The following is a 17,274-nucleotide window of genomic DNA, read 5'->3' on the forward strand; positions in this document are numbered from 1 at the left end:
AGTGCTCTTGTGTGTCCACTCCTTTAAACAGCTCAATTGTCAAATGATTAAAACTGATGGTTTTACTTCATTATTTTAACCTATGACAGAAGAATGAAGCCAGTAGATATTATTTCATATTCTCATTATGGTCCTTCCAATAGAACTTAGGTGTTTGCTTTACGTAGAAAGTAATTAGGTACTGCATTTTTAAAACCCTCCTATTTTAATAAGTTTTATCCTTGTTCAAATCATTGGCTTTGATCTTGAATTCATTGAACTATTGTTTTTATTCTATTTTTTTATAAAGAGAAACAGTTGAAAGTAGTTTTCCAGTGCTTTACCATGGTGACTTAACAAAAGATGAAAAACACTACCATTCTGTATTATTGATCATCTTTATAACTGTTATTTCATTTTATTACCACCTCTGGTGTTACTTGAGTGCTCATTTGATGTACTGATAACACTGCTCAAAACTATTCTGAATCTGTTTCCATGTTTCAGATATTGTAACTGGGGAAAGGAGGTGGAGGAAACTATTCAATCTGCTAATCAAATACCTGAAGTCTTTCCTCCATAGAATTATAAGCGTCTGTTCTTGGAACTTCCAACCCGATTATTTGTGGTATTTTGCTTAATGTAGGCAGGTCTAAAGTGGACTGTGTATATTTTGTAGCCTTCTCTCATGGACTGTACAGTACTGGTGACTGTATACACACACACAATGTTTTGACTTTCTTGTCAGGGTAAAAGGTAATGGAAAAATTTGAAAATTAACAATATATTGAAACTGCTAAGAGTGCAGTGTGCTCTAGGGATTAGGGCACTGGACTGGGAATGGGGATCTGGGTTTTCTGTACTTGATTTTTTGACTTGTGTGACCTTGGGCAAATCATTGAACTTTTTGCTTGCCTGTACAGAAAATGGGGATAATCTTCCATTGTAAAGTGCTCTGAGGTCTACAGATCAAGTGCTGTATTCAAACTAAATAGTATTTTTACAAACCAAATACACAATGAGATCTGCATTTTCTCTCCTTGATTGGATGAGTTCTACTGAAAAATCTACCTTCTATCCTGTGTCAAAGTATAGATTAAAAAAAACTGTCTAAAGGGCAGTTGAAACTTCCCCCCCTTACTATATTTAAAATTAGAATAACAATCCAGGTCTTTATTTTATACTTGGGTTTTGTGTCTCAAACTTTTAGAAATTAAGAATTTTGTCATGCTGTCAGTGGTACGATGCAGTTTCTATTGAATTTAAACTTTCACCGTTTTAGTGTGAATGGAAGCTTTCTTTTTGGTTTTCTTTGTGGTAGACTGTTCCTGAAGTCCCAGGAATGCATTCTTATTTCTAGAATGATCTTGTGTTTCAGTCTCTTATGTGAGTAAAAATCTGTGATTATCAGGTTAGTACCTCCTTTTTAAAGTTGTAGAAATCTATATTAAAGTTTAATATCTAGATTCCAACTCAGCCAGTGCAATGGAACTTGCCTTGCTCCTAAAAAATAATAATAAAAAAAATTGCATGCAAAATTCTAGCTTTATTATAGAAACTAAAGTAGCTCAAAACAAAAGCTCCAAGTTAGTCTTTTCAACCATAATACTACTGGTGTAGATAAAACACTTGCAATAAAGCGTTGACTGTTGCATAGTGCAGTTTAATGGGTTTGAAAGAAACTAAAGAAAGGTATAATGGACTTCTTACAGGTGCTATCATATTTAAAAATTAAATTATATTTTTCTAATTTTGTACATCAAAAGTTCTCATTTTTTGAATAGTCTTTTAGCTTTAAAAGATCAAATAAATGTACACTTCAAGAAAACACACTATTGTCTTACCTCTTTCCCTGCAAATACATCACAGAAATATTCGAACTTTCAAAAGTTCTGCGGGTACATTTTCCTTTCTTCCATTCCCAAACCAATCTCAGGTAGTCAGGAACAGTTGAAACAAGAAGGTCTCAGGCTTCCTGAAGCACCCTGCTGACTGGCACTATTGACTTCCAATTCCAATGTATGAAGGCTCCTGACTTAGAAGAGCCTACGATATACCAAGGTGACCTAGTTCACCCCGTTTGCAATAGATTTTCATTTGAAGATTTGTAGTAGAATTAGGCTTCCAGAAAGGTGGCTTCTAATCAGGATGTCATAGTCCTACTTTAAAAATCGAGAAAGTCTTTATAATTAGAACATAGAGGCCCCTTTTCTATTAGTGCTGAGTTTGTTACAAAGCCATTCAGCACTCTACTTCTGTATAGATGGGGTGTATAGATAAGCCTCAGTCTGAGCTTAAGTACAGGGAAATCTGTTGGCAGAAAGATCTTTTCCAAAAGGCGGACATAGTTGTCTGAACCTTCGCCATCATGTTGCCAGGTTTCTGAAGATTTCTTGCTGTCATTTCAGTTATCCATGCTTTCAGCCATCAACTTTATAAGAAGTCAGTGAATCTGGAGTCGAAGGAATCTCCTCCATTTTCTCCCTGATTTGGACTACTCTTGGACCAGTTGTAAAATTAATATAAAAAGTTAATCCTTCTGTTCACTTAAATCAGTGTTCATGTACCCTCCCTCCTTCCTCAGACCAAAACAGGGCGTTATGAAATTTTGCTGCAAAAGAATGTGGTAATGTGGAACAGCCCCTCCTTATTAGGAAAGAGGCCAAAATAATTCCCCAGTGGATTAGGTTATAAATTGGATTGGCCTATATCCTCAACAAAATACCTTCCTTAATAGGTGTTGAAGACCATTCTGCAAGAAGTACCTACTTCCTTGAGCTTATTAGTAGAACCTGTTCTCTGTTCATTCCTTTCTACGTCGCTTTTTGTTTTCATTGGCAGATGAGGCCTTTGACCACAGTATTCTGTAGGCTGCCAGTTGAATGATCCTAGCTAGTGAATGATCTATAATAGAAAAGGAAAAGTGTGGTGGGTTTTTTTGTTTTGTTTTGTTTTTGTGAACTAGGGTAATATTTTTCCTATGGATAGGACAGCCATTATTCTAGATGATCCTAGTCTATGAAATTTGTTTAATTGGTGGCTATTGATCTCTCTATCGGCTTTGGAAAAGCTCTGTTTGTGAGCTGCAACAATTTCTTGTGCCACCAAAGAGGAAGGATATAAACGGGTTTTTGAGTGAATATAATTAGTTATAGCCAATGGGGAAGGTTGACTTGGAGCTGAAGAATAACTCTCTTGTCTTGTCTCATGGATTTAAAATTCTCTTAAGATGAATTAACGAGTATAGGCAAAAATACTCCCTGCTCTTAGTGTGGGAAGGGGGTAACAAGAGTGAAATGTAGATCATGCATTAATGGAGATTCCTTTTGTTTGCTTTTCCCCTCCCCCCAATCCTATTTCTTTGCAGTTACCTTTATCCTTTTGAATATTATTTTTGGAAGTGGAAGGAATTGCATTTGTAAGTCACCTCTCCACTCTTCTTCCCCCCCCCCTCCTTATTTGGTTTAATTCCTGTCATTGCCACTTGAAAAGAAAAGCCTTAGGAAATGGGTGTTGCCATACTTTAATTGTGAAGCTGTGTGGGTAGGTGTCATGGAATATTATGCTTGCTTCATGCTGTTACCAAGGAAACAGAAGATGCAGATTCTATAAGATCTCTAGCGGTGAATGAAAAGGCAGTTTAGTCTCGGAGCATCATGCGCAGAGTGCAGAAGAAAAGTCTCGCTCCTTTGGTGAGTGGATTGAAGGGTTGAATACTCACCCTAAAGTTTCTCAGTTCTCCTTCATGGAGAAGGAAAAAGGGGTCAACTTGCTTGACTGGGCTGTTGAGTGGTGGCATCTTCAAATTTCTAAACCAACAATGGAGGTAAAATAACCCAAGGGTTATCACCACAGATACAGAAATTGCTGAATCTTATTATTCAACCTACAATTCTTTTCTTGATCCTGAATTTTTTGTCTTCCTTCCTTATTTCAAGTATTGCAACCTTGTATATTAGCTCAATAGCAGTACTGGGCTCTAAATACATTTTGTTTCCTCCACCACGTAGAGGCTGCATTATTTTTAAATAACTATAGTGAAATACAGGACACAGTGTTTGGGGAATAGGTTTGCTACACACACAACATACCTGAGAAACTCAAAACCAAGGAAATGAAAAATTAAGCCATGAAGTATCACCCATAAGCATGCACCTTACTACTACAACTACTGTATACCACATACCTCTAACAATGAAGAGCATTGGGAACCTCTGTTAGATCTGCACTTAGACTTTCTTAGCCCCCTTTCTTTAGTTAGGCTGATTTGGATTCTCAGTGACCTGCATCTGCACTGAAGCTCTCCTTTATGAAACAGTTAGAACACTGGCTCCCATCCTCAGCTTCAGCACTGCTCTAGCAACGTCCTTAAGAAAAAACTCAGACACTGTTCCTGTGAAGTCATTGACTCAGTTGACACCAACTAGGTCTATTTTTCTAGTGCCATTTGCATACGACAGTGCATGCTCTGGCACGGTCCTCAGGCTCCTTTAGTATAGGTCTTACATCTTGTTTTGACTGTGATTTCCTGATGTACATTCTTCCCCTACTCAGCATATCTCCTCTGTCAGAGCTCAGTCTCCAAGCAAAAACAAGAAAACAGGCACCATAGCTTTGATTCTGATGAGGCCCTGAAGAAAGAAGCAGCACCAGTGATCTGATGGAAACCCTGGCACTACCAGCACTAATGCTGCTTTTGGTACCCCACCACAGGGCAGTAGATGTATGGGTGGGAATACAAAGGAAATCCCTGCTCCAACCCCACAGAAAGAAATGCTTTGTCCTTGCTCACTCTGGACCAGAAGTGATGACATTTGGTATCTTCCTCAGTAAACAGATGTATTGTGGTAGATCCACACTTGCAGAATATGTGTTGAACCACTGAGTCCTTAAAAGACTGTTTATGCTGGTGCCATTTCAGTCTGTTCAGGAGTCTCCTTGAGTGTTCTTTGTCTTGGCAGATGTGGAACCAGATGTGATAATAAATACACTACATCCAAACTTTACTGCTTTCTAATGCAACATCAGGGAATGAGCTCCCCCTTGCTTGTTTTACTAAAGTATGTTGGTAGTATCTGGGTGATGTATATCATCCTTGAGCAGGAGAGACTGAAAGATTGTAATGCCCAATGTATTGCTTGGAGATCTGTAATACTGATATGTAATCTGGATTCCTGCTGATTCCAAAGACTTCAAACTTGTAAGTCTTGAAAGTGGAATCTCCAGCCATGGTTGAAGACCTCTGTAGTTACTACAGCCATTGGGATTGGAGAGTTAAAGGTAGTGCATAGTGGAAGTTCAGGTGTTGTAACCGTCATATGTAATTGCTTGTACTAGGAACTAATATGGACTTTTCATAAAAACTTAGCATGAAATTGATTAAAAATAAACTATTTAATCTGTATAAAAAATGTAAAAGCCTTTTGTTATAGTTGTCTATAGGCATATTTTCTGGCTTTTTTTTATGAAACAATTCCAAGTCAGACTTAATTCAAAATAAAACACTTGGGTGTGCTGTGTTACAGTAACTGGGATGTAGTGCTTCCAAGATTCCTGATATTTAAAAATACCATGCACTTGTAGTGGTTTCTTATCCCAGGACCTCAATGCTGTACAAGCAATAATTACACCTGGTAAAACTTGTGAGGGATAATTACCCATCTTGCAGGTGCATAAAACTTAAGACACATGGTAACTTAACCAGGATAATGCCAGAGTAAGAACCTGATCTTTGGCTCTTTCATGTGTTCTAAGTATTAGAAAATGCTGCTTCAATCAAATGAAGGCTGGTCTGCTGAAACTCTACCTTCCATTGAACGTAGAACATGCTAAATAAAAGCAGTGTCCGTTTTTTCCTAGTGGTAGTTCCTCTGTGTGCCATAACTGTTTCCAACAAGTAAAACTTAGCTTATTCATCCTTGCATGTATTTCTCCTTTGACTCCTGCTTTGGGCCATACATGTGATATAGCTTTTTCACCCTTTCCTAACTTTAGAGATTCAGCCTTGCAAGTGGTAGTAAAACTTTGTTGGTCTATAGATACCTTGAATGAGGCCTAGTGTGACGGGTTCTCCCTGAAATTAGAGTACCACTGAGCCCTCTGACCCACCAGCCTGGGCTCCCTCTCACCCTGTGCTGCGGTGACATGCTGCAGCCCCCCCTTCCAGTTCTACACTTCCTCCAGTAGTCACACAGGTAGGGACACACCCAGCTGCAGTTACATGCAGGCTCTCTGATCAGCTACTGCATGAGCCAACAATAAAGAGGCTACAGCCAAAATAATCACCAGCCTCCCACCTTATGCCCCCTTTCCCCACTCGAGTATAAACCCAAAGTTATACCATCTTGCGCTGTACAGGGAACTGTACAGCATAAGCTCAGAGTTTGCCCCTCCCTCAGTATGGAGAGGAAATGCAACAGCCCCCTGAGCTAAGATTCCCAAGCACTTTACTCCAAACTTACTGGTTTAGATTAAAACACAAAATAAGTTTAAGTGATTATAGGTGATAGAAAACAGATCAAAGCAGTGTCAAGGCGTAGCCATGTTAGTCTGTATCCACAAAAACAACGAGGAGGCTGGTGGTACCTTAAAGACTAGCAGATTTATTTGGGCATAAGCTTTTGTGGGTAAAAACCCCACTTCTTCAGATGCGTCTAAAGAAGTGGGTTTTTTACCCCCAAAAGCTTATGCCCAAATAGATCAAAGCAGATCACCTAGTAAATAAGAATGCAAACTAAGCTTAAGATACTAGAAAGATGGGATATATATTAGCAAATTCTCACCCTGGCTGATGGTACAAGCAGGCTGGCAGATTCTCAAGATACAAGCTGCACTTGCTTTACAGTGTGGAATCTGCAGGCTTTTTCATACACAGGTTAGAAATCCTTTTAGCCTGGGTCTAGCACTTGCCTCAGTTCAGTCAGTTGTTTTCAGGAGTCCTCTTGTGTGGGGACTGAAGAACAGATGATGTCACTCCCTGCCTTATATAGCTTTAGCATAGGGCGGGAACCTTTTGTCCCAAACTAAGTTTGTGGAAAAACACTGATATCCCAAGAAGGAGTCCAGAGTCATGTGGCCTGGTCATAGGCTCTTGCATACCTTGCTGAGTCATAGCAGCCATTACTTACAGGCTGCCTGGAGCATTGTTAGGAAGGCTCACCCAGTGATGGATAAGCTTCCCCTTAGGCCTATTGATTTCCCTAATGGCTCATTACCCTGAATAGGCCCTTCCCCATCAGCTGTCTCGACTGAAAGCATCTTGCCTAGTGGGTGTCACCCAAGTATAATTACATTTGAAATACAGATACATAGACAATATTCTTAACTTTAGATACAAAAATGATACATGCAGGATCTGCAAATATGATTTGCTGAATATGGATGATCTTAACTTTTCCAATGACGCCTCACATGACCTGTTTTATACAAAATGCATCATTATGCCATAATCATATATCACTGAAGAATATGGGATGCAGTGTCACAGGGGGGATCAAAGATGAAGGTGGTAGGTTGGGCATGGAGGCTGGCTTGTGAGTATTGCATCCTCTTATCCCTCTGCAGACACGAGGATGAACAGTCTGTCCTTACAGAACCCTCCACTGTGAATATGAAACTTGTCTAGGGGTCTCAGTTCCACCAGAGCAGAAGAGCGAGAGGTCCTCTGCTTCACTTTCACTGTTGGCTTACTCATTCAGGATATCTAGTTCTAACTAGAGGAAGTCCATGCTCAATGAAATTACTAGGCTTACTTTGGTTTTCTATTAGTGTGACAGCACATACTTCCTCAGGCCTCTCTCCAGAACCAGTAATAGGCAGAAGTAGTGTTTCAGTGCTTGAGTATTAGATTTCTCTTCTCCCTTATACCCTCATTACTTCCTGATGGAACAAGTCATCAGTATGGTCCTTTTAATCATTTTCTACATCCAAGTATCCTTTTGAAGCTGAAAGTCTGTAAGAATTTTTTTTTTAATTTTTTTCCTCTTCTGAAGTGTGTGAATTGTCTGTCTTCTCAGAATGTCAGAAGAAATAGGATTCTCTCATGGCAGAGTGATAGGTGACATGCAGAAGTCCCCTAACTTTCAGTTCCTGAATCCCTGGAGAATGTAGTAGCCTCTAAAAGGAAAGGTACCTCTTGAGGAGGAGGAGGAGCAGGGGGAGTTTGTCTTAATTTGTTTAAAATTGTTAAATTCATCAGTCTCTCTCACACACACTCTCTCTCTCTCTCTCTCTCTCTCTCTCTCAAAAGAAGAAAACCCTGTAAACTACAGTTTGGGATGCCATAAGGTCATACAGGTCAATCTTTAACACTAAATGGCAAGGCTCATTAAGTCTACAAACCTGTTTTATATAAGCTATATTGTGCGAGATAACCATATTCACTTTGTCCCATAACAAGAAGGAATGCGTGACTGTGGGGAACAGATATCCTATCTCATGAAATACAAGAATCATTGAAGTTTCAGAAATGTTTTGAACACAGTTTTCAGGGCATCTGATTCAAGTCAGTTACATCTTCTATGTGAGAAAGGGGGAAAAAATCATTTTAGAATCTAAGTTCAGGGAAAATTTTGGACATTTCAGTTTACACTCTTCCTGTTGAGTCTTCAAGGAACCACACTTACTTCTCAGGTCCAACTTCCTGCCAAAAACAGAGGCAAACTGAATTTCAAAGTCCTTTACAATATTGAGCAATAAAGGCCTGTTCATTTCTCTTGCCTGTTTGCAAGTTTAACTTTTTCATTTCTCCATTTTTTCTATATATTTGTCATGTTATCAGTGCAAGTTTTCTTAAACCTTCAATGTTAGCTGTGCTATGGAGAAACCTCTTCAGATTTCTCCAAGAAGTCAGTTGCATGATGCCAGATAATAGTGGGTTACAGCTGAGTCCTCCCACTCTGCATCAGTGGGGGGGGGGGGTCACGCTGCCTCACTGTGTCCGTGGGCGTTGCCCACAGACAGGGAATTAGCAGATGACTAACCAGTCCAAGGCTCTGGCTCTTAGGCAGGGCAGAGCCCCAAACATTCTAAAAGTTTCTGACCCTCCAGCAGGGCAGGACAATGAGCAGTCGGTGGGTGTTGGGCCCCAGGCAGGGTAGAACAACTGGGCAGTCTGTGAGTTCTGGCCTTTATGCAGGGGTTGAGCAAACAAGCATTCTGTGAATTCTGTCCCTCAGGGAGGAACTGAGCAGTCTATGAGCTTGGGTGTTTCTAGCGAGTTCCCACTGGGATCAGTTCTTAGCTCTACACTAGTCAACATTTTTATGAATTACATGGAAGAAAATGGGATTACTCACCAAGTTTGCAGATGACATGAAGATTGGGGAGTGGTAAAAAAATGAAGACAACTTGACATTGATCTAGATCAATCTGAATCACTTGATAAGCCGGGCACAAGCAAATACACTTTTCAATTCAATGATGTGCAAGGTCACCAAGGAATGCAATGCAGGAATGCTATACATACAAAATGAGGGACTATTCTTGAAATCAGTGACACCAAAAAATACTTTTGGGTCCTGGTGGTAGGTAGACTGTGATACTGTGGCCAAAAGGGATGTATAAGGGAATACTGAGAATGAGTAGACAGTTTATATTACTGCTGTACTTGGCACTGGTATGACTACCACCTTAGGCAGGGGCAGAGCAGCAATTAGTCTCATGACCCAGCCTCTCAAGCAGGGTGGGGACCAAATAGTCTATGCGTTCAAGCCAGGCAGAGTACCAAACAGTCAATTGGCTCAGGAGGGGCTTTTTAGGATCTCTGAGGCAGGCAGAGCAGTAGGCAGCCTATTGCCTGATGTCTTGCCTCAGGTAGCTGGCAGACTCATGCAGGCCTTTTGGCCTAAGGGTGGGGTGGCAAGGGGTAGGGGGTAGGGGGACCCAGCCCAGGGCCCTAACAGTGGCAGAGTGTTCTGCCACTTGGTCAGCGGAGATCCTGGCTGCAACACGCTGACTGGGTTTCAGGGAGCACCGAAGCCTTCGAGTGTACCTGGATTCATGGGGTCCTCCACTTCCCTGGGGTAGATTGGCAGCAGCAGTCCCAGACACTCCTCAATGCCTTGGTTTTCCTGGTGGCTCCAACAGCTCCAGCCAGTCTTTAGTGGGGTAGGGATCCTTCTCAGGCTCCACCTCCTGGAGTGGGCAGAAAGCATCCATCGCCTCTGGGCTGTTCCAGCACAGCTGAGCTGCAGGGCTCCTCCTTTATACTTCCTGTCCCGTTCCTTAACTTCCAGTGAGAGGCCCAAGCCCAGTCTGACTCTGTTCACCAGGGTTCAAGGGGCAGTCCCTCCTCTGACTCAGTGGGAGGCCACTCTGCCACTGCACAGACAGGCAGTTTTTTAGATGTAATTTTTTATATTTTAGGCTTTCACTTTGGGTACAAAGCCATTGTTCATGTAGAATGTACTTTTTGTAGTATTCGCTAGGAATTTGGCAAATAATCAAAGCTTTAATGTTCTTGAGACCTTTATCCCTTCCATCTTAATTTCTTTTCTTATTTAATGCTTCAGGCTTCTTTGCTATAACATATAAGTAGGTTTTCGTTTCATTTGATATACCCTTAATAGGAAGCATAAATTCTCATAATTATTACGATATACCTTAAGGTCTGATTAAAGTGGTGGTAGTGAGGTGAAACTTGTATAATTTCTCTGTGGGCTGCCTGCCTTAAATGCTATCAGTTGCACTTCTACGAATATTAGCTTAACCATGCTCACTGATGCTAGTTACTTCTCTCAGTTCTTTAAAATATTGTAATATGCAACTTTATTTTTCTATAACAAGTCTGATCACACCTACCCACCCACTTTAAGACCCTTGCATACAGCCAGAGCAGTATAAATGAGATTTGGCCCCTTCAATATTCTCTATCTCTTGTACTTTTCAGTGGTGAACACAACTGCAACACAAAGATTAAACAAATACTGATGCATTCTTGCGCCTTCCTTGGGAGGTGTACCCTGTAGTGTGAGAACTGTAGAACACCCAGTATTAGCTCTCTTCCTATCTTATTGCATAAATGTAGATATTCTTGTACTTCTGCAGCATTGACCTCAAGACTTACAGTAGCCATATTTTCTACCATCCTGGACAGAGACAAAGAACAAGAGAAGGAAATCAGTCCAGAACAATTGGACCAATACCATATAGCCTTTCCCAAACACCCCTCAACTTTGTCACCTGTCAGGGGAGACTCTGTCTTGGTTCCAGCACCTGATGACTTTCAGGATTTACTATCTCAATTAGCTGATACACCAGAACTTGAGACAACATTAACTGAAGCTAAGGCCTATAAGATTTTAGGTATCTTGTACTTCACTGATCCAGGTAGAATAGCCATGTCCTTATAAGGGCAACCTAGAGCCATCTGTAAAGTGCATGGCAGACCCCTGCTGCCCTTGCCTCTACAGCAAAGAGAGTAGAGAAAAGATGCACAGGGCCATAAAGAAGCGTTGAGTAATCCATTACTCACCCATTATCAGGAAGACCAGTAGCCCAGGAGGAAGCTAGTTAGTTGGCCCAGTGCGAGTGATTCCCAAGGATAAAGATCCTGAAAGGCTCACTTTTGTTAGTAAGAAAGCCCATTCTACCTCGCTTCAATTATGTATAGCAAAATACAAAACATTATTTGAAGTACAAATTGCTGACATGGGACAAGGTATTTCTCTTTCTCAGCAAACTAGGGCTCACAAACAAATGGTGGTGGCTAGGGGCTACCATTACCATCTTGAATCTGAGAAGGTGTATGTATTTGTTTGACCTTCTCAGATTGATATCTCATGAAGGCTTCCCCCTTTTCCCAGAATAAGGAAATATTAGGAGTAGAAATTTCTTCCTCTGAATTCCATAGACATCTCATCTATGTCTCTAAGACAGATCAGGGAGGCTCTCTCTATCTTCAGTTGGTTCTTGTGAGAAAGGTTGAAAAAGGACAGGGAAGGAATGTGGGAAATGATAAAGGAGTGGAATTGGACAGAATACCCTTTAGAAATAAGTACCCATCTATCAGTGGTTGAGGTTATTCCTGTCTAAGCTGATAAAACAGGGAAGATGGCATCTGAAGATCAGGTTCAGGGATGACTGTCTGGTTTGGTTGTGACTCTCAACTTTCATACCAAACCTGCTGTCCAGATAACTCTACAGGAGGCTTGATGCCTAGTGAAGGTGGTGGTTTCCTCTGGGAGAAACCAGGCTTCTTTCTCAGAGGGTAATAGGTAGGGAGTAGGCAGGTGCTTTCTTCTTAACCGGGGGTTGGTATAATCTTTCTAAAGACACTTCACTCTATTTTGACATTTATCTCCTGTATCAAAGCAAACTGGTCACTCAGTCTTGAGTTATCTAAACTCATGGGTCACATGCCAACTTGCACTTTCATGCTAGTGAGACTTCTAAGACCATTGCAAGGCTGGCTAAGATCAGTGTATGGAATGAGACTCAGACATGTTTAATGATCCTATTTCATATTCTGGCATCAATAAATTGATGGATAGAAACTCAATGCACAGAGGTGTACTTTTTCCCACTCTTTCACTTACAAAGACAGTGATCACAGATGTTTAAGGAATAAAATGTGGTGCACTCTTAAAATACCTTCAGATGTAAGGAGTTTAGCGTCAAGAGGTGATTCATGACTTCATTTAAATTTGGAACTTGGACAATCAGCCTATCACACACATTCTCACAGACCATGTGTCTGCAATGCATTAGGTAAAGAAACTAGGCAGGGCTCACTCATTGCTCCTGTGTTGCGAATCCATCAAGTTTTGGAATTGGTGCCTGACACATGGGATAGCTCTGATAGCCCTTCACCTACCAGGTTTCGGAAACACCATAGCTGATCACAACGGGCAATCCATAACCAATCACAAGTGGTCCCTCAAAATATCTGTCCTTATTTGAATGTGTCACTAGGGGGGTACTCTCATCATAGACTTATTTGCCAAGAAAGAGAACACAGTGCTCAGAATTCTGCTCCAGAACATACGAGTTGAAGATTTGTAGAGGATGCTTTTCTCACGTCCTGGAAACAGGGCCTTCTGTTTGCTTCTCTACCCAAGATAATATGAAAAATAAGATAGAATACAGCACAAACTATCCTTATTGGCCCAGCCAGTTCTGACGACAGGTCTAATTCACGTATCAGCTCAACCCCCGATTCACACTACCAGATTTCCTGGACATATCATTGAATCAGAATAAAATTTTCTACTCAGACTTGAAGTCATTACACCTCTCAACCTGGAAGTTGGTTGGTGGAGCGCCACCGATAGACTGTTCAGTGTAGGTTTGAGAGAGATTACTGCAGAGCAGGCTTCCACAAAGAGAACCCTGTTCCTCCAAATGGAAGAGATTCTCAAAAAGGATGGCTTAGAACAATATTGATCTTCTGAAGGCTTCCATTCCCAAGATTCTTGACTACGCACTACAGTAAAAGCTCTCACGACTCTCTAGTTCAATCAGGGTTCACTTTGCAACAATTTCAGCATGCCACCCTCCAGTTGGGTAAGAACACAGATCATGACTCTACTGTTCTTAAGCTCTTTAAAATAATTTATCTACAGTTGTCCAATGGGGAGCCAGCTGACTTCTTCCTAAGATCTCACTGTCTTAAAAGGTCTTCTGGAGCCCCCCCTTGCAAGTGCTCTCTTCACCACCTTACTCTCAAGACAGTTTTTCTTGTGTCCATTACATCAACAAGAAGGATGCGACTCCCAAGCACTTGTGACTGACTGTTCCCTCTCTATAATCCACAGATAAAGTGGTTTTATGGTCTCCTAAATTTATTTGCAAAATTGTGTTTTAATTTTACCCAAATCAATCAATTATATTCCCTATTTTCTTTCCAGAACCCCACTCCACTTGAGAAATAGCATGTTCTGGATGTGGCTAAAGCCTTGTATTATCTGGCTAGACACTCATCTCCCTCAAAATAGTTAAGGGACAAGTTGTTCTGGTATAAAGAATATCTACATGGATTACACAGTGTATTTCTATCTGTTGTTAAATGACGAGCATACTTTGTCTTGTCTTCTCTTCTACTCATTCTACTAGAGCACAGGCTTTTCCTAGAAGGAGATGTAATCAGGACATCTTTTTTGGGGAAAACAAAGTTCCAAACAGATCTTTGACCTCTAGATTCCACATGCTCCAGAAACCCACTTTTTTGTTTTTGTATATGGGTAGGTGGAGGTCATCTTTAGCTAGAACAAGTGTGGACCTAACTTAGAATGCTGCTAAGTTTATGCTAGTCCCAGACTTTCATTTTCGCATACACTGTTAAGGAGTTCACTGAAGTTAAGCAGAAACTAATCCTGCAAGATAAAACATTCAGCAGTGTTCATTTCCCATCAAATTTTATGCTTAGACAATTCAAATGACTGAAGATGGATACTTCAGTGTTGGCTTTTCTTGTCCATCTCATTGCAACTTAAAGAACAAAACCAAATTTCTTCAAATATGGCTTAAAATAAAATTACACTGTTGAATTTTTAAAAAATTGATATAAAGCTTTGCAAAGCCTTTAGTATTCTGGGGGCACTAGCTTTGATTGAAAGGTCTAGACGTACTATAGCTGTGGTTATATTTTTGTAAAGTCGATAATACTGTTTAAATTGCTCTAAAGGTATAGAGTGCTTTAAATAGTTGTTATGCTGGGTTTCAGTAAGTGATGTCTCAAAGTGCAGTACCCACATATTTCCTTCTTCAGAAAAAAAAAATGTAGCGGGGGAGTTTAAGTGGAAAAATTTAGTGCTTAGTGTAACATCAATGTTGAGAAAACAAATGCTCAAGTTAGAATTTTCTAAAATTCAGGTAATTCCATGGCATCTTTTTTGTACAGAACAAAGCGTATGTTGGCACTGAGCAATTCATAAATAATGTCTGAAATTTTATACATCTCTTGTTAAATGTAAACCTGGGTTTATTAATGCCATAAAATAAAGGGTGGGCAACACAGCTAAGGAAAGGTATCGGCTTCCCTTTTAGGACAATGTCTTAAGATGTTGTGGATAGCTTTATCCTCAAGTGAATTCTTGTTTTCAATAGATGTCCTCGGTCAATACTGATTAGTTTGGAGAACTCTTTACCATTAGTGTTCCTCAGTGAATGAGATAATAAATCTGGAGGTTGTAGTAACCCTCTGCCTTATCCTTGTCTTGTTTAGATGCAACCACGTGTTGAATGACTTGATACTTCATGCTTATCGGGTGTTTAAGTACTTGCAGGCCAACCAAATCTCCATCTACCATTCAGCCTAAAAATGAAAATCAAACACCCAAAAAACTGATAGCTCACTCCTCCCATGCAGCATTTGATTACTCATAAAAGGCAAGCTCTGTCACTCATGTCATTTTGCAAGACTAAAACCAGCACATTGTTGCTGTCACTCTGAGCAGGATCTGGTGACCTGTGATAGGGATGGATGTAGAGAGTGTTTAAAAAAAAAAAAAAAAAGCTGCTAGTGCTGTGTTTATGCCCCTCTGTACCTGGTCATTTAGGATATTAATACATAGTTAATTTGCAGGAATTTATAAAATTAGATATCCATGAGGTCAGCAGTTGGTAGGCCTACCCTTTTGTGGAATAAGATGGAGGTTCTCTTTCTTAATAAAAGTATTTTAGAGTAACCATTTATATACCTTGATTCTTTTAATCTCCACTTACGGATTTATACATTTTCCAGAACTGGGTTTGCATGTCGCATTGTTCTTTAAATTTTTTTTTTTTAAAGATACCTACAGTTAAGTAATACCTTTGCAGTCATTTTATGTTCTGTGGTGGTTGATTTTAATTTTCTGACAGTTTAAGGGCTTTATCTCCTTAGGCAGTTTTTGAAGGAATTTAAAGAAAAAAAATCTTCGAAACCTATTAGTAGTTAGGGCATATTATGTATAGCATATTTACATGACTTGTAAATGTCCCAGTATTGTTTTACTTGTTGTCTGAATGTTTTAACAGCAATTAAGTCTTACTACAATCACCAAGTATTTTTTAAGCAAAAAGAATTCTAATATGTTATTTTAGTTATTTTGGATTAATTGTATTCTGTCTGCTTATGAAAGGCTTTGGTATTCTAATCTCCATGAATATTCAAAAGTGTATGATATTTAATGTATTTGCATACAATTCTTTTAAGCCTTAAAACAGAATGTATGAAAGACTGCATTTTATACTTCTGGTCCCACAATTTATAATGATTGATTTAGCTATAGCTGTTGAATTGTATATTGAGAGCTTTTCCATACATAGGGTTTCTGAGGATTGGGAATGACTTTTGGATATTACTGCTTGTTGCTGTGTGAGTGTCTTTCTTTGTTAATATTTCAGCAGTTAGAGCACTGAGGGTATAGTGCAGGCATTGCTTGGAGAACTCTGTTTCATCCAGAAGCCATAATATCCTCTCTCCTTTCCAGGAACTTCTAGTTCCAAGCAATGTAGGAAAAAACGTTTGTTGTTTTGCTAGATTCCAACTCCCTGCAGAGGGTCAAAGTGGAGCCAGTGCTCTGTTTCTGCACTGGCACTGAACAGTGTGACGGCTAGGCTATGGCCACTCACTCTTCACCCTGGTCATCAGAGCTGAACAGGTATTTGGGTAGTCTGTATTTGCATCCATTTTAAAGTAGTGGATATTCCAGTAAGTCTTGTACTCTGCCCTCCGCCCCCCATGTCCCAGGTGAAACTCTGGTTACTTAACCATATTTTTTTCTTGGGGCTTTTGCTCCAGTCTGGTTCCTTCCACCAGTATACCAGTCTTGGTAACTTTTTGTGGAATAGAACCATGTTTGATATAAATATATTTTATATTACTCATCTCTTTTTTCTGTTGTGAAAATGGCAATTAAAATATTTTTGGAGTTAATTTTTTTTAAATGTATCTATCAGTTATGCAGTATTGTAGCCATGTCAGTCCTAGGATATTGGAGAGACAAGGTGGAGGTAATATCTTTTATTGTACCAACCTCTGTTTGTGAGAGAGACAAGTTTTTGAACTATACAGAGCTCTTCCTCAGGTCTAGGCTGACCTGAGGCAGAAATTACACATTTATTTGAGGGCCCATCCCCACAGTGGTAGGCACTTTACAAACATCTAAGAGAGACAGTCTCTGTCCCAAAGAGCGTATACATTAATTATACATACTCAGCTCTCTTTCTGGTGTCTCTTCCAGCAGTAGAGGTTTGTGCTTTAAAATCAAAATCTAGCCCAGACATAGAACTCAATCCTCCTAATTCACATGCATAAAAGTAAAGAAAGAGCATTAACTGTTGAAATATGAAAGCTGCCTTTTAATTAGCTAA

General features: G+C 39.9%; 1 protein-coding gene across 6 annotated transcripts in view; it reads left to right on the forward strand.

Moving 5' to 3' along the window:
* PPM1B (protein phosphatase, Mg2+/Mn2+ dependent 1B) overlaps positions 1 to 17,274 on the forward strand; it is a 110,595-nt gene that overhangs the window by 26,285 nt on the left and 67,036 nt on the right. Inside the window, exon 1 of one of the 6 annotated variants that reach the window (XM_039530958.1) lies at positions 3,572 to 3,671. The exons of 4 other annotated variants lie outside the window; for them this stretch is intronic. The gene's annotated coding sequence lies outside the window, so the exon portion shown is untranslated. Of the gene's footprint in view, positions 1 to 3,571; positions 3,672 to 3,696; positions 3,806 to 17,274 lie in introns of those variants that run through there. One more of the 6 variants, XM_039530959.1, reaches the window with a different exon arrangement.

Source organism: Mauremys reevesii, linkage group 3 (assembly GCF_016161935.1).
Source record: "Mauremys reevesii isolate NIE-2019 linkage group 3, ASM1616193v1, whole genome shotgun sequence".
Taxonomy (NCBI): Eukaryota; Metazoa; Chordata; order Testudines; family Geoemydidae; genus Mauremys; species Mauremys reevesii.